Consider the following 22324-nt stretch of genomic DNA (forward strand, 5'->3'; position numbering starts at 1 on the left):
CCCGAAACGTCAGCCTTCCCGCTCCTCTGATGCTGCTTGACCTGCTGTGTTCATCCAGCTCTACACCTTGTTATCTCAAGCTGTTTACTCAAGTGGTCTTTACCACACAGCTTTGTGCCTCTCGTTCAATCCCTCTCTTAAAAGAAACCAGGACAAAACTTCTTACAGTTACAGCATTGTCACATGAGTTCGCACATTGAGCTGTTACACAGGAACCCAGGGTGGCTCAATGAGGCACTTGGCCCTGCTGTACAGCCCCTTGAACAACTTACATATGAACAGGAGAAGGCCATTGAACCCCTATAGTCACTTACCTGGAAACAGACTGAGATAACTGACGCTCCAACATGACAAGCAAATGGAGCAGAGGCTGCACAGATAATCTGCTTCACACTGTTCATCGTGCCTCCGTTGCTCGTGGTAAACATGCGGTACCTTAATACAGTTTTACAGCAGTGAGGTGGGAAACCTAATCTTTTGTGCAAAATCTCAAGGAGGCATCCTCCGAAAAGACAGACTTGTGTTCCCTACGGAGATCAGAATTTGGTAGGAATGGCTAATCATTTCAGAAGGAGGGTATTATGGCTGATGTCGGCATTGTGAACAACATGACGTTTAGTGTAGGGTCACACATTAATGTGAGGAGAGTTCAATCAGAGCCTGCACTTCTCTCTGAATCGACATGGGGCTCTACATTATTCCACATGTAAAATTTACATGTATTTACGTGGGTAAAGTATGGAATTTTTCACCCTATCAATGTCTTTTTTGGACATAAGTGTTCACTGCCAACCCTCAAGTTTTAATGTAATTGTCTCTTTTTCTCGCACAGCGGGACAGATTAAACATTCAGTTTCTTCACTCTCTCCTCATGGTACCATCATCTCAGGGATTAGACTGGTGATACCCATTTGTACCGTGTCTGTGGCAAGGAGATCTTTCCTTACAAAAGAGATCAAACCTGTACACAATGCCCCTAAATACTCTCTCATCAATGCTCTACAAGTTCAGAAAGATGGCTTTACTAATGTACTTGAATCATCTTACAATGAAGGACAACATAACATTTACTTCCCTCATTACTGATACCCCTGTATGTACTATTTTTGGTGAAATTGATCAAGGACATTCCGGTCCTTTTGGACAACAACACTTCCCAACGTTGCACCATTTAATCATTAAAAAATGAGATGTATTCTGTTGCTGGCCACATCCAAATTGTGGTATGCCTTTCAAATTACTGTGGTCCAATCACTGACACATGTAATACCCCATAAGTAACAGCGTTCAGTCTGGAAAAGGGCTCGACTCTCTGTATTGTCTCAACTAAACAATTCTCAATCCATGTAGAATATTTCCCCATTCCCCTGGGGTCCACCTATATTCACTCACCGGTGTGCAACCATATCAAAAGTATTCTGTAAATTCAAATACACCACTCCCACTGGTTCACATTTGAGGATGATTCAACTATTATATGCATATTACTCGGTTGTACATGCACTGGACAAAGGACCACAACACACAGGAATTGCCAAAAACAAACTGGAAAGTACAGCTACGTCTGTCGATAATCTAGTTTTCTCTATTTTTATATCTCATCATCCAGATTCTATCTATCTTTCTCTCTGTCATACATACATTACATATATCGAGTTAATAAATACTCCAATCTTTCTCCATGTCTTATCTCTCAAACCTCCCTCTTTCAGTTTCAATGCATTGCTCACATTTGGATGTGACACGATTATGATTGAGTAATGAAACTACAAAGACATGAGGGAGGAACTGGCTAGAGCTAATAGGAATAGAATCTTAGTCGGGAAGACGGTGAAGCAGCAATGGAAGACATTTCTGGGAATAATTTGAATACACATCTGAAATTTGTGGACGCTTTAATTAACATAAACTCCACAGGTTTATCAAAGATGACTTCCCTTTACTAAATCAAAGTTGACTTTGCCAAGTCATATCATGATTCCCCAAGTGTCCCGTTTTCACAGTCCTCGTAAAAGATTCCAATATTTTCCTCATAACTGACATCAAGTTGTCCAAAATTATTTGTTCTTTTTTTGTTTTCCCTCCCACTCCAGTTGTTATTTGGTTTACAACAGCTACTTTCAATTCTCCAGGAACCAGAAATTCCAGAATCTAAAGAATTTTGAAGGGTAATTCATTATTCCAGTTGCAAGGTTATGATATCTGGACAATTACATGAATAGGAAACAGTTGGAGAGATATGGGCCAAGCCCAGGCAGGTGGGACTAGGATAATTTGGGATTATGTTTGACATGGACTGGTTGGAATGAAGAGCTGTGTGACCTGGTAACTCTTTCACGAGCTCTATTCCCACCTCCATGTATACTCTGGGACATACCAGAGCAACGTACCAAACTTCGGTTCAAATAGTTTTGAGTAATTCCTCTTTATTAATTCTAATCTCCCACAGTTTCTCATTTTCACAGGCAGTCTGTCCTGTAGAACTTCTGGAAGGTTTTCTGTTTCTACTTCTGTGGAGACAGAAGTAATGTATCCCACTCAGCAGTGGGTCAGTGGGGGTGAGGTGAAGAGAGATGGCGTCTGTCCAATACATTGGAGCACTGCACTTAGGAGATAATGGCCATGGCACCCACTCCTGTTCGGAGTTCTGGAATCAAAACAGTTCAATGAACTGTCATTTGATGGCCATTGACGGCTTATGCTGAAACCGCTGACACAAAGCTGTAACCAGCTCATTTTAAAATCAAACTGGCTTCACACTTTGCAACTGGCATAGGTCCAGGTAGAGATAAGAATAAGCATACAATCAAAATTTTAGTAAGTGCAAGTGTGGCCAGAGGAGAACTGCAACTGGAAAGGAGAGGATTATGTTTTTTTTTTCAGAAAAAACACTGAGGCTTAAGTGAAATCTGGGAATATTATTGGTGATAAAGGGAATATTGTGATATAAATCAGCTCAGGACAAAATGGGCCAATGATGGTAATGAACACTTTTGTTCCTCCTCAGATCTCTGTAAGTGAAGGTGAAAAAAGCCAAGGAACATGAATTGAGTTTGTAATTGAAAGTGAGTACAATAGTTTCCATCTTCGCCGAATACAGATCATAGAAATTGAGATGCTGTTCACAAAGGCTTACAGAATTAATAAATGGACAGAGATAGAGAGACTTACCGGGAACACCAACAAAAGCGAGGATGGGATAGTAACCCGCTTGAATAATCATCAGTACACATTCTATCCGCCATGTTAACGGTACCCAATCGAAAGAAAGACAGTAAAGGCCATAGAATAAACTCCTGTCCATTGTTGGAACATTCCAATCTATTCCTTTCAGATTCTGGTACATTGCTGTGACATTCCTGTCTATGGTTCTGAGATTCTGATCCGTTATTGGAACATTCCAGTCCATTGTTCTCACATTCTGATCCATAATCGGAACATCCCTATCAGCTGTTCACAGATTCTGATCTCTCCCACTTTCTGGAGCTGCTGGCCCCAATCGTGTTGAGAATGACACAGCCACTGATACTATGGAATAACGCATTGGAAGAAACCCCTTATTAATAGAAGAGGAAACCCTCCAGTGACAAAGTTGGTATCCATGGAGACTGACATTAATTCCAGTCACGGAACAAAAAGCTCCAGTTAACCCCTTTCACTCTGACACTTTTAATGTAACAACAATACCTGGTCTGGGTGGGATGCTGACATCGCCTGCTATTGGTCTTATTGCCCATCTAACAATGTTAGAGATAAAGGAGAAAGGTGATGCTTTCTTTTCACAGGCTCGATGATTCTGCTGTGTTATTCACATGCGATGCCATATGTAACCGTTTTCCTAAGAGACAATCGAGAGTTTTTTACTGCGCTGAAGTCTCCTCCACCACAACAACTGCCAATCTAAAAACTGTCTCTGGACACAACTGCCCGGAAGAAAGACAGGAAATGTGTATTTCGCTGAACTTTCCTCTCACTGCTCTAATAAGGCAATATTTTATCTTTAACACAATACTTTCAATAATTTGCTTCTAAAGTTGCAAACATCTTTTTTTTTGCAGTTTATACAGCTTTACTTTACCGATTTTTTGGCCTTAGCCCAAAAATAAACATTACATTTCCAATTGCTTTGATTATTGGGAGTAAAGGGTCAGAGACAATATCTATGTGATTGATTAAGTAACAATAAGGAAGAGGAGACAGTGGCTGTGCAGACTGGACAGGAATAAAGTGTATCGCCCAGTAGCCAATATCTTCTTCATAGACGGAATGAAACAAAATGCAGACAAAGAAACAGAATAAATTTGGCTGAAGGAATGGTGAGTGACAATGTAAACAAAACACGATAGTTTGAAATGGAACGGAGGAGAAATGATTTTATATACATTGCTAATCAGTGTGTGCGTGCAGGTAGATAAGATTGTTCATATATGCGCAAGACATTCAGAGTTATTAATGGCGACATGGTTAACACAATATGGTGCAGACGATGTGACCTTGTCTTGTTTGTGTCTTGTTAACATTGCACTCAATAGAGAGAACCCATCTCCCCATTCACACCTTTATTTATTCCCATTGTACATCTGCTTCTCTTTCACCACAATTAAAAGCCCGTTTGTATTTTGCACAGCACTCCCACACCCTCGGTTTTCTGTCACACCTCCTCCACCTCTGTCAAGGTATTAAAAAGACCATTTTCCAACCCTTTTCAGTTCTGAAGAAGGGTCTTGCTGGACTTGAAACCTTAACTCTGTTTCTCTGTCTCCACAGATGCGTCTAGACCTGCTGAGTTTCTCCAGTAGTGAATCGGCACTAACTGAATTTTCAACAAAACAAAGAACCGTGCATGCTGGAAATCTGAAAAAAGAAAAATTACTGGAGAAACTGGGAGCTTTGAAAAGGCATCACTGGATCCAGCAGCTTAACTTTGCTTTCACTCCACAGATGCTGCCAGACCTGCTTCTTTTCTTCAGCAATTTGTGTTTTTGAATAAATTCCAAAAATGTGTGTCAAAGCTGCTCAAATGCCCTGTCCAACATGGATCACCAAGCACTGAGAAGTGAATGACAGCACAAGGTGAACAAATTAATTGGTTCTGAAACTACATAACTCTTGCATCACTGACATGACAGAGCTCTTAATCATGGTCAGGGAAAGAAACATTCACTTTAAAAACCTTCCTACAGTGTGGAAACAAGTCCTCCAGCCTAACAAGTTCACTGACCCTCAGAGCATCCCATCCAGACCCATCCCCCTCTTACCCACCTAATCTACACATTCGTCAACACTATGGGCAATTTAGCATGGCCAATTCACCTATCCCGCACATATTTGGACTGTGGGTGGAAACTGGACCACCTGGAGGAAACCCAGACAGACACGGGGAAAATATGCAAACTCCACACAGACAGTCGCCTGAGGGTGGAATTGAACCTACATTCCAGGCGCTGTGAAGCAGTAGTGCTAACCACTGAGACACCATGCCACTCGAAGATGCCGCTACTGGAAGGGAAAAGGTTCAGAGGAATATGTTAAAGGGTTTTGAGGAATGTGACGAATTGCAGGCATAACACCATAGAAAGACGCTCAGAAGAATGAGAATATTAAAATGGATGTGTTACCACATCAGAAAACAGAGTAGGTCACTTCGTACAAGGGCGACGGGGACTCGGTCCGAACTGGGGGACAGGCAGCTGAGTTACATTGCACTCATTGCAGCTCAAAACTGGCATTCATGTGGTGATGTAAACCACAGCAGCAACAGCAGAAGCAGAATTGTATTCCACCAGAATATGTGACTTTTTGTCCCGGATAATCCCTCAATCTATGATTACCATGAAGCTGATCAATGGTTCAGTGACGAGTGCAGGCAAACATGCCGGGGTCAGAACCATGTATACCTGAAACTGATGGCAACCCGTTATAGCTACTGCATTCGACTGCTTGCATTACAAACAGCAGAGCTAACGCATTACAGACAGGGCAAAATGATTGCAAGATCAACAGACCAACTATCCTACCAGAAACTGTCATAAATGGTGATGGGGGCAGTAGTAACTGCCGAAGCTGGAGTCTGAGATAACAAGGTGTGGAGCTGAATGAACACAGCAGGCCAGGCAGCATCAGTGGAGCAGGAAAGCTGACGTTTCGGGTCTGGACTCTTCTTCAGACATGGGGGAGGGGAAGGGGATTCTGAAATAAATAGAGAGAGAGGGGAGGTGGATGGAAGGTGGATAGTGGAGCAGATAAATGGAGAGAGGACGGACAGGTCAAGGAGCCGGGGAGGAAGCCAGTAAAGGTGAGTGTAGGTAGGGAGATGTGACGAGGGTTGGTCAGTGAGGAGGGAGGGGCGGGTAAGTGGGAGGGAAGACGGATAGGTCGAGGAGGTGGGACGAGAGGGAGGGCTGGTCTTGGGATGAGATCGGGTTGGGGAGATTTTGAAGCTTGCAAAGTCCACGTTGAGACCATTGGGTAGTCGGGTTGCCAGGGGGAATATGAGGTGCTATTCCTCCAGTTTTCTGGTGGCATCGTTGTGGCACTGGACGAGGTCCCGGATGGACATGTCGTCCAAGGAGAGGGAGTTGAAGTGGTTCGCGACTGGGAGGTGTTGTTGTTTGTCACGAACCGAGCGTAGATGCTTCACAAAGCCGTCTCCAAACCGCCGCTTGGTTTCTCTAATGTACAGGAGGCCACATCGGGAACAGCAGATACAGTATACCACATTAGTGGATGTGCAGGTGAACGTCTGTTCAATGTGGAAGGTTGTCTTGGGGCCTGGGATGGGGGTGAGGGGGGAGGTGTAGGGCCAGGTGTAGCACCTTCTGCGGTTGCAGGGAAAAGTTCCGGGGGTGATGGGGCTGGTGGAGAGTGTGGAGCGGTCAAGGGAGTCACAGAGAGAGCGGTTCCTCCGGAAGGCAGATAAGGGCGGGGAGGGAAATATATCCTTCATAATGGGGTCAGATTGCAGGTGGCGGAAATGGTGGAGAATGATGCATTGAATCTGGAGGTTGATCTGGTGATATGTGAGGACAAGGGGAATTCTGTCTTTGTTTTTATTACGGGGATCGGGTGTGAGGGCTGAGGTGCGGGAAATGCAAGAAATGCGGTCGAGGGCGTTTTTGACTACTGCTGACGGAAAATTGCGAATCTTGAAAAATGAGGACATCTAGGATGTCTGGGAGTGGAACGCTTCTTCTTGGGGGCAAATGCGGCGGAGGCGAAGGAATTGGGAATAGGGGATCACATTCTTGCAGGAAGGTGGGTGAGAGGAGGTGCAGTCTAGGTAGCTGTGGGAGTCGGTGGGCTTGAAATAGATATCAGTTTCCAGGCAGTTACCAGAGATGGAGACAGAGAGGTCCAGGAAGGAGAGGGATGTATCAGAGATGGTCCAGGTGAACTTAAGGTTGGGTTGAAAGGTGTTAGTAAAGTGCGTGAACTGTTCAATCTCCATGTGGGAGCACAAGGCAGCGCTGATACAGTTATCGACATAACGGAGGAAGACGTTGGGGATATTGCAGTGCAGCTGCGGAAGAAGGACTGTTCCACGTATCCTACAAAGAGGCAGGCATAGCTTGGGCACATGTGAGTACCTATGGCCACCCCTTTTGTCCGTAGGAAGTGTTAGGAGAAGTTGTTAAGATTAAGGACGAGTTTGGTTAGGTGGATAAGGATGTCGGTGGATGGGGACTGGTCGGGCCTGCAGGAGAGGGTGAAGCGGAGGGCTGTTAGGCCATCTGCATGGTCAGTTGAACAACTCCCTGGAGGAGAGGGTTACAGAAATATCCACATCCTAAACAATGGAACAGCCCTGCACATCAGTACAACTTCAAGGATGTAGTATCCGCACCATCCTCAGCCAGAAGTATTGAGTTGATGATTCACCTCACCGTCATCATGACGTCCACAAAATCACAGATGCCAGTCTTCAACCAATTAGATTAGCTGCACATGATACCAAGAAAAAGATAACGATAAAGTAAAGATACGAAAAAGATAACTGGCCCTGATGCCATTCCTACAATAGGATTGAAGACTTGTGCTACACAACAAGCCGTGCCTCTGGGGCAAGTTGTTTCATTCCAGCCCCAACTCTGACATCTACCTGGCAATGTGGAAAATTTATCAGCTATGCCCAGTTTCCTAAGAGGAGCATAATTGCAATCTGACCAACTGCCATGCCCTTAGTCTCATCACAATTGTTGAATTGTTGGAAGTTGCTTTTGACAGAGCTGTCAATCGGCACAGAAATAACCTGCTCCGTGTGGTTTCTCATCGTTCCCCATGTGGAGATGATGCTGTTGTGGAAATATCATTGGATTTCTAATTCAGACTAGGGTAATGCTTTGGCAGCTGGGGGATGTTAAAAAACAATTAATAAAATATCGAAATCTCAAATCTGATGACAGTAAAAGTGACCTTGAAGCCAATATCGATTGTAAACATCAATTTGCTTCATCAACATACTTTCAGGATGCAAATCTATCGTGCTGTCCTAATCCGGCTGAAAAGCTTCTCCAGACACACAGACATGTGATGAACTCTTGAATGTTCTCTGAAACAGCCAAGCAAGACAATCAATTGTATCAAACGGCTCTGACGTCTTAAAGTTTAAAACCGGACGGAACACCCAGCCTCGGTATTGGAAAAGGGAAAATGAAACTCAGTCGTGTCGAACCTACAGCGGCCTCCTTACTAACACCTGAGAGCTTGTGAGAACATTTAAAGAGTTTTCCCACAAATGGCACAGAAATATCCGGAAAGGAGAAGGCCATTCAACCCATTTAGCGTTCCCCATTCTCGTCCCTGGCTGAACATCTCTTCAATGCACTTCTCCCACACAGTGTACATATCCCTTAATGTGATTAAATCATTGGGAAAAAAAGCACAAAATAGAAACTGCAGTAGTTCCTTCGGTCCATTGAATTTCCTCCACCACTCAACATAATGATGCTGATCCTTTATCCCCATCCCATACTCCTGTCCTCTGCCCATCCATTGAGCGTCTGGAAATCCTTATTTACATTCACTGCCTGGCTTCCACAGCCTTGTGTGGCAGAGTATTCCACAAGTTTACTAGTCTCTGTGTGCAGACATTAATTCTCATCTCAATGCACAGTGGCCTGCCTGTACCTAATACTGTGGCCCCTTATTTTAGACATCCCAGTCAATGGCATTATTCTCTCTGCTTCTAAACTGTCTCACTTAGTGAGAGTTTTATATATTACACTGAGATTTTCGCTCATTTTCCTAAACCTCATGGAATTTCAGCCCAGTTGACTTGAACTCCGCTCAAACAATAAGCCTGTCATCCCAGAGATCAGTCTGGTCATCCTTCACTGTACTCCCTCAATATCAGGTTTATCTTTTATGAGTAAGGAGACCAAAACTGCACATAATACTCCACAATGTTCGAGGTATGGTCTCATCAAGGACCTGGTCTCCATAACATAAACAGCCTTCTAATACCATCCTCTGTCTCCTGCCATTAAGACAATTTTGAATGCGACTTGCCAAATTACCATTGATACCATTGCGTTTTACTTTCCTTGTCAGTTTTCCATGTGGAACTTTGTCAAAAGACCTTGCTGAAAAACCATATAAGTAACCATCTTGAAAGAAATCAATCAAATTTGTCAGGCATGACTTCCCTCTAATAAAGTCATCCTGACTATCCCTGATCAAACCTTAACTCTCCAAATGCAGAACAATTTTCTCCTTTCCTATTTTCTCCCACTGTTTTCCGAACACTGATCTGATACTCACTGGTCTATCACTGCCCGGTCAATCTCTGCAACCCTTCCTCCAAAGAGGTACTACACTAGCTGTTCTCGAATCCTCTGGCACCTCCCCTGTGGCGATTCTTATAAATCTGGATCAGGGATTTCCATCTCCTGTCTCCGGCAGCTTCCTATGATGCAAATCAGCCAGACTTTTGGATTTGTCCAATTTTATGCAAGCCAAAACTATCAATCCCTGCTTGCATCAGATATCCATCTGCTCAAGGGCTTCACAATCCATCTTCATGAATTCTGTCCCGAATCCTCCTTCTCCCAATTAAAACAGACGCGAAATACTCATCAATCATTGTTCTCCAGCTTCACACAGATTGTCCCTTTGTTTCTGATAGGCCAGAATTGTTCCCTGGTTATTCTATTCCAGTTGATGTACATGTAGATTATTTTCGGATTTTCCCTCATCTCACCTGCTTGCTATTCTCCATGCCCCCGTGTTAGTCAGTCCTATGTGTGTGAATTTTCTCAGTTTTGCTGTGATCACTCTCACTCTTTTAAACCCTGGAGAACACAGAACGAGTTTTCTGATCAGACAATCTTGCCATCTGTGGGAGTAATCTCGAGAATACGCACTGCATTTTCTCTTCGTTCAGTATATTCTTTCTTAGAAAACTGTACACAATACTTCAGGTACAGTCTCACCAACACTCCATGGAACTGCTGCAGGACGTCTTCACTTCTGTATTCCGATTCCCTTTAAATGAAATTAAACCTAGCTTTCACATTTCCATTTGCATATGTTCCTCCCTGCACTCTTTGCTTTAATTTACTAACTCACTGTGCGATCTCTTGGAAAATCCTTCTGAATATCCATATGTACCACATCCACTAGTTCTCCATTATCTATGTCTATAAGAAATATCTTCAAACAGTTTGAAAAAGAAAGCTTGTCAATTATAATTTTCATTTCATAAATTCATTCATATTCTCTCTAATTTTGCTATTACTTTCTAAATATCCAATGTCACATCCTTTTATAACAGATTCTAACAGATTCCCTCCTGTGAATTACAACTGGTCTGTAAGTGGCTAGTCTCCCCCTTCTTCTGTTCTTGAACTGTTTGATTATTTTTATAACCTTCCAGATATCCAGATTCGCTTCCTGCCTTTGCAGAAAGTATACGAAAATAACACAGTGATCCCCAATTCAATCAATATGTCTACTGTTGCTTCCTCCAAAATTCTATGATGAGGTACATCTGTTTCAGACTTATCGATGTTCAGTCCAGCTATGTTTTCAAATACTACCACATTGCTGTTATGAATGATTTTAGTCTTTAGTTACACAAGTCCCACAGTCACTGAATATGTCTGGGAGATTTTCTGGATCTTCCTCCATGAAGACAGGCGCAAAGTTGCTGTTTAGTTTCCCTCTAATGTCACTATTCTCTGCAATAAATTATAGTGTTCGTACATTCACTGTCCCATATTCGACCTTGTTTTCATTTTTGCTTTCTAGATGTCTTTATATTTCTTCTTAGTTTACATTCTCGTTCTCTTTTCGATTTTTAAAAATCTGTTTCTTGGTGAAATGTCTCTGAATCCATTACCACTATACCCGGCATTTTCACAAGCGACTTCCTTTGATCTAATGCAATCTTTAACTTCTTTCATTGACAATCATTCAGTCATCTTTCCCTTTTGCTGTTTGCATTCGGGGTCTTTATGTATATTGTACACCTTACAATGTTTCTGTGAATCACAGATATTGCCTGTCTTCCATTAAGACTTTATACATGTACTTTTCCAACTCACTGAAGTCATCTTGCCCCTCATACCTTCATGGATTGCCTGAAACAGGTTTATAACTGTAATTTAAAAAAAAAAAGTTTTCAGATGTCATGTAAAATTCAAGGTCAACACTACTCCCAAAAGCTCCTTCACAGCAAGGTTTTCAATTTGCTGTTCTGACCACACAATGCCAGGTCCTAAATACCCTGATCTCCAGCTTGGCAATGAACATATTTTTAAAGCAAACCATCTCACAGACACTCATGAAGTGCATTTTTCCCAGCATTAGCATTTGCATGGATAAACACAGTTTAGAGGAAAATTGAATCTGTCCGTTATTACTGAGGTAGCCACAAACTTGTATATCTAATTTCCTGTTTTATAACATAACCAATGTTTATATTGCAGTTTTGTCTTTGAAATATAACTCTCATAAATATTTGCTTCTTCTTGTTATTTCTCAGCTCCATTTTACCAGATTAACGAATCTGAATGATGTAGGGTCTGGGGAGTTTAATGGTAGATTCAGTCAGGATATTTTGCAGGGCCTATCTCAACGTTGAGATCATCTCACCACGCATTATTCATTCTTCTCAAGTGTCATTGTGACGTTTTCACCAGATCTCTCGTAGAGAAGGACAATGATATTCCAACAATGCTGTGCCTTCCTCCGGACAGCTGACACTGCTCTAATCTGGGTTGGGAACTTTACAGCAGACTGAAAAAATGTTGCTTCTAATGTACAGGATTTAGTGAGATCACATCTGAAGTAGTGTGTATAGATTTAGTCTCCTCACTGAAGAAAGGATATTGTTGCATTGGAAGCAGTTCAGAGATAGTTCCCTCAAATGATTCCTTCAATGAATGTGTTATAAAGCAGAAGTGGACCACTGTTTGAGAAATAAAACTGAAACACCCAGAGAGGAGTGCCTCGCCCTATAATCTGCTAAAAGCAGTGTGGAAAGTGGTGTAATCTTTTTATTCGGCAGCTTTTAACTGTTAAATGAAATAAATTCCTGACACTCACGTTATGATCAACAAGTAACAATTTATTTATTTAACTCTAATCCTGAACAAATTAACTAAACTATTAATAACCCAAATGAACGCCTTCTGACTGCTAACAATTCCCAATCAAAACAAATTCTTATGGCATATTGTTCCAATAAATATAAGTTCCACTTATATAAAAAAGATTAAAAAATAGAATTTAATCTCTCGAACTTACAGCCAGGTTACTTCTTCTGGAATGCTCTGTGCCTTCTCTGTCGAATGATCTTTCAGGAATGCTTTCTGCTTCGAGTGTTCTGTCACAAATATGAACTAGTTGCGCCTTCGGGACCTTTGATTTAGATAGTGCTTTCTCTGAGGCTGAGAGAATTCTGTGAGAGCCAGTGATTCTCTCTTTGTAGCTGAGGGCTGTTAACTTGGGCAGATGGCAGTTAGCTGTCCTGTCTTTTTTCCAACTGCCCTCTTCTTTTATACCCTTGATAACAGATCAATTTCTTGCAACATGATTAGCCCTATGTTGTCAAAATCATGAGACTTAAATTTAATTGTTTTTGTTTCGGTATATAAGTGCCTGGATCAAATTAATTGCCTAAATTCAAAACTTGTTGTCTTGATAACAAAATAAAACTGCTACTTGGCCTACTAATTACTCTGCCCTTTGACACAAATGTTTCAATTCAGGTGCTCTGTGCACCTGCAAACACACACGCTGCTGCCCAGAGATGTCCATTTTGAAGCTCGAAGCACAGAGAAAAAGCACATGATCTTTTAAAAGGACCACATACTGTTCTGCTCCTCCCCCAGCACTTTGCAAACACCAATATTTTACAAACATCAAATTTCAACGTCCTACCTACCAGTCCACAAATACTCTACCGAACTTCACAACACCAATAAGGAAAACATGATCAGGTTAACCCAAAACACATTGGAGTTTACAAGATTGAAAGATAAACTTATTTTTGCATAGAATGTGTCCATTCAGCCACTCATGCCTCTTGCACAACAATCAGAAGTGACCTTTTACAGCTGTGTGCCCATGACACAGAAATTGAGAAAGAGGTTAAAGAAAGGGAAGAAGTTAGAATTCTTCACTAGCGAACGAAAAGTAGTGAGCAAAGTATTGGGATTCAAGGTAAGTTGTCAGAATCCACTGTAAAGGAATTAATAACAGGAGATTTGCAAAGTCAGACCACAATCCATCACAGTCAGCATGGTTTCATGAAGGATAAATATTTGCTCGAGTTTGAATTATTTGCTCGAGTCCTTTAAAGATGGCGGCACAGTGGCTCGGTGTTTAACACTGCAAGCAAGGTGGATAATGGGGCTCCTGGAGATGTAATACATCTGGACTTGCAAAAGGCATTGAGTAAAGTGCCAAACAAATGATTAATCCATAAAATAAGTGTGCATGGGGTAAGGAGTAATCTTTTTAGCTTTGATAGTGGATTGGTGAACCAACAAAATAGACAGACATGGAATAGAGGGTCGTTTTCTGGTTGACAACTTTTGAGGTCCCCAGTCTTTTTCAGTTCCCAGCCCCAAATTATTTGCAATCTATGTTATTTCCTGTATAAGGGAATAGAAAATGCTCTAGCCACTTGTTAGAAGACACGAAAATCAGTGGAAAAGTAGAATGCTATGAACATGTATGAAATGTGCAAATGGATTAGGATCAGTGCAGTGAAAGGACCAACATTTGGCAGATGAAATTTAACGTGGATAAGTATGGCGTTATCCATTTTAGCCAGAGGAATAGAAAGGTAACTTATTATCTAAATGGAGAGAAGCTTCAGAATGTTTCGGTGCAGAGGGATCTGAGCATTATTGTATATATCACAGAAAACTCACATACAAGTCCAGCAGGTAATCAGCAAAGCAAACGTAATTTCAGCATCTATTTCTTTAAAAAACGAATAGACTTTATAAAAGTTGGGATGTGTTGCTGCAATTATGCAAGCCTTTAGTGATCGTTCAACTGGAGTACTGTGTACAGTTTTGGTGTCCTGACTGAAGGAGGGATGAAGTTGCATTGGAGGCATTTAAGAAGAGGTTCACCAGATTGATTCCAGAGATGAGGAGTTTGTCTTATGGAGAGAGATTGAGCAATCCCGGTCTATATTCTCTGGAGTTTAGAGGAATGAGAGGAGATCTCATTGAGATCTGTAAGAAGCTAAACGTGACTGAGATTGCAGATGTGGAGTGGATATTTCCAAATGTGGGCCAATCTAGAACAAGAAACCATAGTTATCATATTAGGCAGAGCAGATTAAAAATGGGGATGAGGAGAAATTACTTCTCTTAAAGGATTGTGAAAGTGTGTAATTCACGACCCCAGAATACAGTGGATGCTGGGACAGTGAAGGATGATGGAGAGCAGGCAGGAAACTGGCACTGAGGCCAAGATGATATCAGCCATGATCGCATGAAATGTTGGAGGGGCTGAATTGCTGACTGATGGTCATCGTTCTTATTCAACCCTTCGAATGTGCCATACAAGAATGAGGGAGGACTGGCTATCAACAGGAAGCAGACATGCGGGATAAATCAGTCTTGATCAGTTTGACAGAATGTAATAAGTGGAGACACATTGTGACCAGTATTGGGTCCTGTATGCAATCTATAACAATGATTTGGAGGAATGAAACAAATGTGCTGTAACTACATTTGGCGATGACACTAAGATAAACGGGAAATTAAATGATCAAGACAAGGTATCTGTTAATGGATATCGACAGGTTAAGTCAATGGATGATAGTTTGGCAGGTCGGATGTTACATGATATATCACCTGTCACTTTTCTTTCATTTCCCCAGAAGGACATTAGTGCACCATTTGGGTTTTTATGACAATTGGTAGCTATCATAATCCCCTTCTCTGAGAGTCGAAATGCACAAATTCAGCTCAATTTCACAACCTGCTCCGTCATTGGGAATATGTCAAAGTCCATTAAAATTGGAATAGTAGAGAATTTATAAATACATTATAGAATCAAGCAGAGTCAGCATGGTTTCCTGAAGGGGAAATCATAGCTGACAAGTTAATTAAAATATTTTCAGGTGGGAACCAGCAAGATTGGGGAGGCGATGGCCTGGTGGTATTATCGCTGGACTGTTAATCCAGAAACCTAGGTAACGTTCTGGGGACTCAGATTTGAATCCGGCCATGGTAATTGGTGGAATTTGAATACAATAAATCATTGGAATTAAGAATCTAATGATGACCTTGAATTCATTGTCGATTGTCAGAAAAACCCATCTGGCTCATTAATGTCCTTTAGGGAAGGAAACTGCTGTCCTTACCTGGTCTGTCCTACATGTGACTCCAGATCCACAGCATTGTGGTTGACTCTTATCTGTCTTCTGGGTAATTAGGGATGGATAATAAATGCTGCCTAGCCAGTTCCGCACTCATCCTGTTAATGAATTAAAAACAACATCAGAAACGGGAGTTACCTGGATGCTCTGCTTCAGGAAGCAGTCAGACCCTTCAGATTAATTAGCTCAAATTCAGTCAGTTGTCAGGAACAAAAAGGTGTGACCATGAGTGGACAGTTAGATGAAAACAAAGGGAGTGCTGATGGAGCCTCAGCGCTTGAGCTTGTCGAACAGGTTCGAGATTGTTGCTCCCTGTGTGGATGAGAGCAGGAGCTGCAGGGAGGTTGAACAAACTGACTACAGCACTGTGGTAGAGGGGGTCACTCAAGAGGGGTTAAAATAAAGGAAGTCTAGCTATAATTGGTAAGTATTTTAGGTAAATAGACACACTTCGCTGTTGCCAGAATCGGGAGTCCAAGAGGCTGTGTGGCCCAGGTGGTGGCTGTGATCAGGATATCTCATCTGTGCTGCAGAGGAACTTGGAGTAAGAGAGGAACAATCGTATTATCAGCATAGATAGAAAAGAGGAATGAGATTCTGCTGAAGTAATACGTGCAGCTCAGGGTTAATTTAAAGAGTACAACCAAAAAGGTAATAACCTCTGGATTATTACCTGATCCATAAGCAGAAAGGAACAAGGTCAGCAAGGTTAAAGAGGTAAATACATGACTGAGATTGGTGTGGGAGACATGGGTTCAATTTCATTGGACATTGACATCAGGACTGGGGAAGGATGTTGCTGTTCTGATGAGACAGACTCCACCTGAATCATGCAGGGGCCAAAGCCCTGGTGAATGACGTAACTAGGGTGCGTACGTAAGAATAATATTGGGTGATTTTAATTTTCCAAACTGGCACTACCATTGTGTTAAATGTTAGGATGTGAATTTTTTTTTTTAAATATGCTCGAGAAATTATTTTTGTACTGGAGGCCTGTCACCAGGGGTGTTCCACAGGGATCCATTTTGGGTTTTCTTTTGTCTCTCATTTATATCAATGATTTGGACGAGAATACAGAAGGCTAATAAGATTGTGGACGACAAAAAAACTGGTGGCATAGCAGACAGTGAAGAAAGTTTTCTACGATTACAAAGTGAAATTGATCGAATGGGTCAATGGATGAAAAAACGGCAGATGGAGTTCAATCTGGATAAATGCAAGGTATTGCATTTTCGTACAACAAACTAGGGTAGGGCTTGTACAATTCATGGCAGGGGTTTGGGGTAGTATTGTAGAACAGAGGGACCCGGGGTGCAGGTACATAATTCTTTGAAGTTTGTGTCACATGGAGACAGGGTAGTTAAAAGATATTTGGCACACTTGCTTTCATTGCTCATTTCTTCGTGTATAGGAGTTGGGATGTTATATTGAGATTGTACAGGATATTTGGGAAGCCACTTCTGCAATATTGTATCCAATTATGGTTCTCCAGTTTTTAGAAGGATATTTTTAAGCTGGAAAATGTTCAGAAGAGATTTATCAGGATGTTGCCGGGTTTGGAAGGCTTGAGTTATAAAGAAAGGCTGGATAGGCTGGGACTTCTTTCACTGGAGCGCAGGAGGTTGAGAGGCGATCTGATAGGAGTTTCTTAAAAAAAATGAGGGTCTAGATAGGGTTAATGATATTGTCTTTTCCATAGGATGTGGGATTTCAAGACGAGGAGACACATTTTCAAAGTGAGAGGAGAGACATTTTTAAAATACATGAGGGGCTTTTTCACAAAGAGGGTGGTTTGCATGTAGAATGAACTTTCTGATGAAGCGGTGGATGTGGCCACAATTACAACATTTAAAAGGCATTTGATTAAGTACATGAATAGGAAAAATTTGAAGGGATATGGGCCAGGAGCAGGCAGGTGGGATTAGTTCAGTTTGAGATTATGTTCGGCATGGGCTGGTTTGACCAAAGGGACAGTTTCCATGGTATATGACTATGTAAATGTTCCTACTCGAGAAGGAGGAAAATTTGATCTTCTCTTGGCTAACAAGGCAGAGCAAGTGACTGAAATAACAGGACGGAAACACTTTGGAATTGGAGTGAACAATACAGATGCGGCTCAGTATTGTCAGGAATTAATAAATAAGGATGGAGAGTGCAGAAACTGCAGTGGACAAGAACATCCAGGTACCTGAGGATCTTCCATCACACTCCTGCCTGGTTCCTTGTAGATAGTGGATAGGCTTTGGAGAGCTTTCGGAAGTGAGTGACTCGCCACAGAATTTCCAGCATCAGATATGCTATTTTACATGGCTGCACCAGTTGAATTTCTGATCAGCAGTTACGCACAGGATATTTGTCGTTGGAAGTTGATCTCCTCGCTGAATATCAAAGAAGGGCTTTTGGATTACCTCCTGTTGAATGTGACAACTGCCCAGCAGCTTTGAAGAACTATTCTTGTTAGCCATTCATCAGCTAAATCTGAATGGTGTCGACATATTTTGGAATAAGGACAGAGACTGCTGCAGGAACTGAGGACTGTGAAACTGTGCTGAGGAATGAGTTGGGTGGCTGGTGTATTCCTCCCCTGTCAATATGGTCTGTTATTGTTCGAGAATTCACAATCCTGGCAAAAACAGAAACATTGTCTTTCGAAATGCACCTTCGACTCACAGGAACATGAAACCAGGTCATGGAAACAGTCAACAAGTTCATGAGCGCTGGAGGGGAATGGGAGTTCGCAATTGGCAGGAAAACATTTACATTCTCAAAGTGTGTACGTGGGAAGAAGGAGCTTATTCTTCTTTTGAGAAATGATCCCCTTACAGCTAAAAGTATTTATTATAATGAAGGAAAAGCTGTATCCATGTCGTTGGTTTTGTTAAAATGATGGTGGCAAAGAGCTGGAATAACCTTGCACTGACCATTTGAAAAATCCTGGATGTTTTCAAACATAGCTGGGATGGCCTAGGTTAAGAAGGTGCCAATACTCCATGAGATGATGCTGATTTGTAAAATACACATTTACTGAGCACAGTTGATGAAACTGAAAAACAAGTGCCGTTGGCTCGTACTTCGGAATACATCAGAGCTTTTATGGCTGCCACCACACGGAATCATACAATTGAGATTTGGCCCATCGAGTCTGCACCACCAGGTGCTGATCTAAGTGCTTTTTTTAAAGTTTGTGATGTTACCTGCCTCCTAAGCAATGCACTTCAGACACATACCACCTTCTGGATTCAACACAAATTGCACAAATCCTTTCTTAACCTCTTACCTTTCACTTTAAAAGTGTGCCCCCGAGTTCTTGACCCTTCGTGGAAGGTGAACAGCTGCTTTCTGTTCACGCTGTCTGCACCCCTCATGCTTTTACACACATCGATCAGGCTCCCCCCTCAACTTTCTCTGCTCCAAAGATAATCACGACCAAATCTAGTCTTTCTACAGTTTGCCTTGCTTTCTTTCCTTGCTACTTCTGAAGTGCATCAACTCACATTTATCAGTGTTAAATTTCATCAGCCACTGATCTAGCCATCTGAACAACCTATTTATATCGTCCTGTCCTCCTCACTGAGAAACACCCGGCTAATCTTTGTGACATCCAAAAAATTATTTATCACATCCTCTCTATCCACCATCTCCCACATTATCATCATCATTGTTTATGAATATCACAAACAAACCTTGATTTTCTTCCTGTTCTCCAGATGTTATTCGCAGAGGAAGAATAGAAAATTCCAGACCCTTGTTTCTCTTATTTTGGTGAATTTACAGTGTGATGCAGTCGAGTTCTTTTATGAGGGAGACAAAAATAGTATTTTGTACATGGAGTTGAATTCTCCTTTTATATTCTGCCCCTCTGCATGTTATGTTCTTAAGGCTTTAACGTCATTAGTGTTGGGTTGGTTTTTGGTATCTCGCACTGAAACTTTTATATTTTAGATGGGCCTGGAGCGTGTTCGTCGTAACAGTCCCCGCAATAGTCAGAGCTGAAGGAATTTTTCAACTGCAGGATGGACACAGCCTCATTCATGAAGATTGTTTGAGAGATCTAGAGTAATGAGGATAAAGATACAATTAAATTCTACATTATGGACACATTGTAGGCAATCAAACCATATTCTCGTGTCTAACTTGAAAAAAATATTAAGACAATGCACGAGGGGAGAAAAACATTTAATCTGCACTTGATGGAAATACAGAAATGCCGAGTCATTGTAAAATCTGAACAAGAATCAAGTGTTAGAAAAGAAACTGAAGAAATCTTTTCTTAATTATCAATGGAAACCAGAACCCGATTTTCCTGAACAGCAATGTTTGATCGCCCATCAATCTCGCTTCTTCAAATACATGCTTTTCCTATTCACTCATACTTCACCTGCCAGTCCTTTTCCTCCTTCCTTACACTTCTGCTTCCCTTGCACTGCCCCTTCTCCCGCTACATACCCTTCCACTGACCATCTCCCTTCACACTCCTCTTCTACCACCCCCACTGCATGACATACCTCTGTCCTGGTTTCTCCCACCTCCCAATCTCTCCCTTTCCCTTTTTATCCTCCAACTGGGATGGCAGAAGTTGCTGATTTCCTTGTTGCTATTGGTCCTCAGTGAATGATGAGGTTGAAATGGTCAATGCTCAATAGGAACAGACAGTAGTATATGTTTCCCAATGTCTGATGCTTTGGAAATGGGATAATTTTGTTTGCCATCGGACAGAGTGAAGCTTCGTTCTGGTCCTCTGACAGAACATTTAACCAAACAGCCTCATCAAGAACAGAACAAATATCTCCTGACAGAATCGGAAGTCCATGCCGAAAATTTCTTTGGAATATTGTGAGGTCAGTGAGCACATTGTTCAAAAATACTGTGTTCTGTACTTTCGCTCTTTACTGTTTCAGCAGATGATCCAATGTCACTTGAATTGAGATCAGAGTAACTTCCTATGCCACCAGTCGTACTTGACTCTTTGCGGCATCAAGGACCCAGAACAAAACGTGAACAGTGGGAATTCAAGAGAATCCTGCACCGGTAATGTCCTCAGCTGAACAATGGGAATATCAATCTCTGCAAGTTGGTATTCAAGTCACATGTCATCCTGGATAGGGAATAAATTGCTGTTCCTTTATTATAAGTTGGTAAAAAAAAAACCTTGGGAAACCCTTACGAACAGCTCTGTACATACACCTGCATCACTTGAAAGAGAAGAGTTTCAGGAAGGCAGCTCTGTGTCTCATTCTGCAGAGCTATTCGTGATGACAAATAAAGTCTGCCCTTCCGAGTGCCTGCTACAATCAATGGATAAAAGTGTCCTACATAAAATATCAAGATATTTTATTTTTTCACAGCTTAGTCTAAAGTCTCAGAAAGGTAAGACTTTGCCAGATGAGTGACGTCAGGAGCACGGCATGACATTGAGTTAACAATCCCCATCGTTTTCAATCAGTTGCTTTCAGACATCAATGCTGAGCACTGCAGTGACGAGATACCAAGAAGGTAACCCTCCGCCTGGCTCTATCCGTTCAGTTGGACAGGAACGAGCAGATAGTGTGGTGATGTTGCCTGGGACTGAATCCTGCTCACAGAATCCTGCTTTACAGTCAAAGTCTGACTGTTGCTTGATTAGTCCGTGAGAAACATAATGCAGGTCACTTTTACATTTTGTACAGCAAAGAGTTAATATCACTTTAATTCTTGTATGTTTTAAAATAAACCAAATGCATTGTTTTTCAGTTGAAAACAACTGAAGTGAAAATAATTAAATTACCAGAGTACACACCTAATTATTGCAGAATTTAGTGACTCTCGTAAACAGCTGAAACATGTTCAGATCAGTGAATACATCATCTTGCAGTCAGCAAATCTGTTAAAAATAAACTAAAAAAAAAAATCCCTGAATTCAGCCGTAGTGCTACCGGACCTTACCACTACCTCCAAAACACTGGTCATCTCCTAAATCTGTCCAGAGAGTATCTAACCCTGATTTGGACCGATATTCACACAATCACTTACAACAGACCTGGTTGAGGCATCCCTGAACAACAAGGAATTGCATGGGGCAGATTGGCCAATGAACTAACACCAGACTCAGAACTGGTCCAAATGCAGTTCAACATTTGTGAAAAATGACCTACCGACTACCACGTCTCATAAATTTATCTCTGTTGATGACTTCTGGTGTGCTACCTAACCTCTGTAATTGTGCACCTTGGACCCGATCCCGAATGAAGGTGTTATAAAGGTTATGGACTGCTGCAGCATGCATCGCCTTACATTGAATCCCTCATTAACAATATCCAGCGCATGTCAGCTCCACACGTCAGTGTTCAAACTGAATTGTCCAGCGACAATGATGGTCGGCCTGTTCCCAACCCAACATTCTTGTGTGCGACTAGAAATAGAAATTTCTGTGGCAATGTTCTCAGCATTCTAACGATTAATGGTAAAGTCACATCACTGAAGGCCGACATCCTTCGATAA

The sequence above is a fragment of the Rhincodon typus genome, chromosome 8 (genome assembly GCF_021869965.1).
Source record: "Rhincodon typus isolate 14 chromosome 8, sRhiTyp1.1, whole genome shotgun sequence".
NCBI classification, from domain to species: domain Eukaryota; kingdom Metazoa; phylum Chordata; class Chondrichthyes; order Orectolobiformes; family Rhincodontidae; genus Rhincodon; species Rhincodon typus.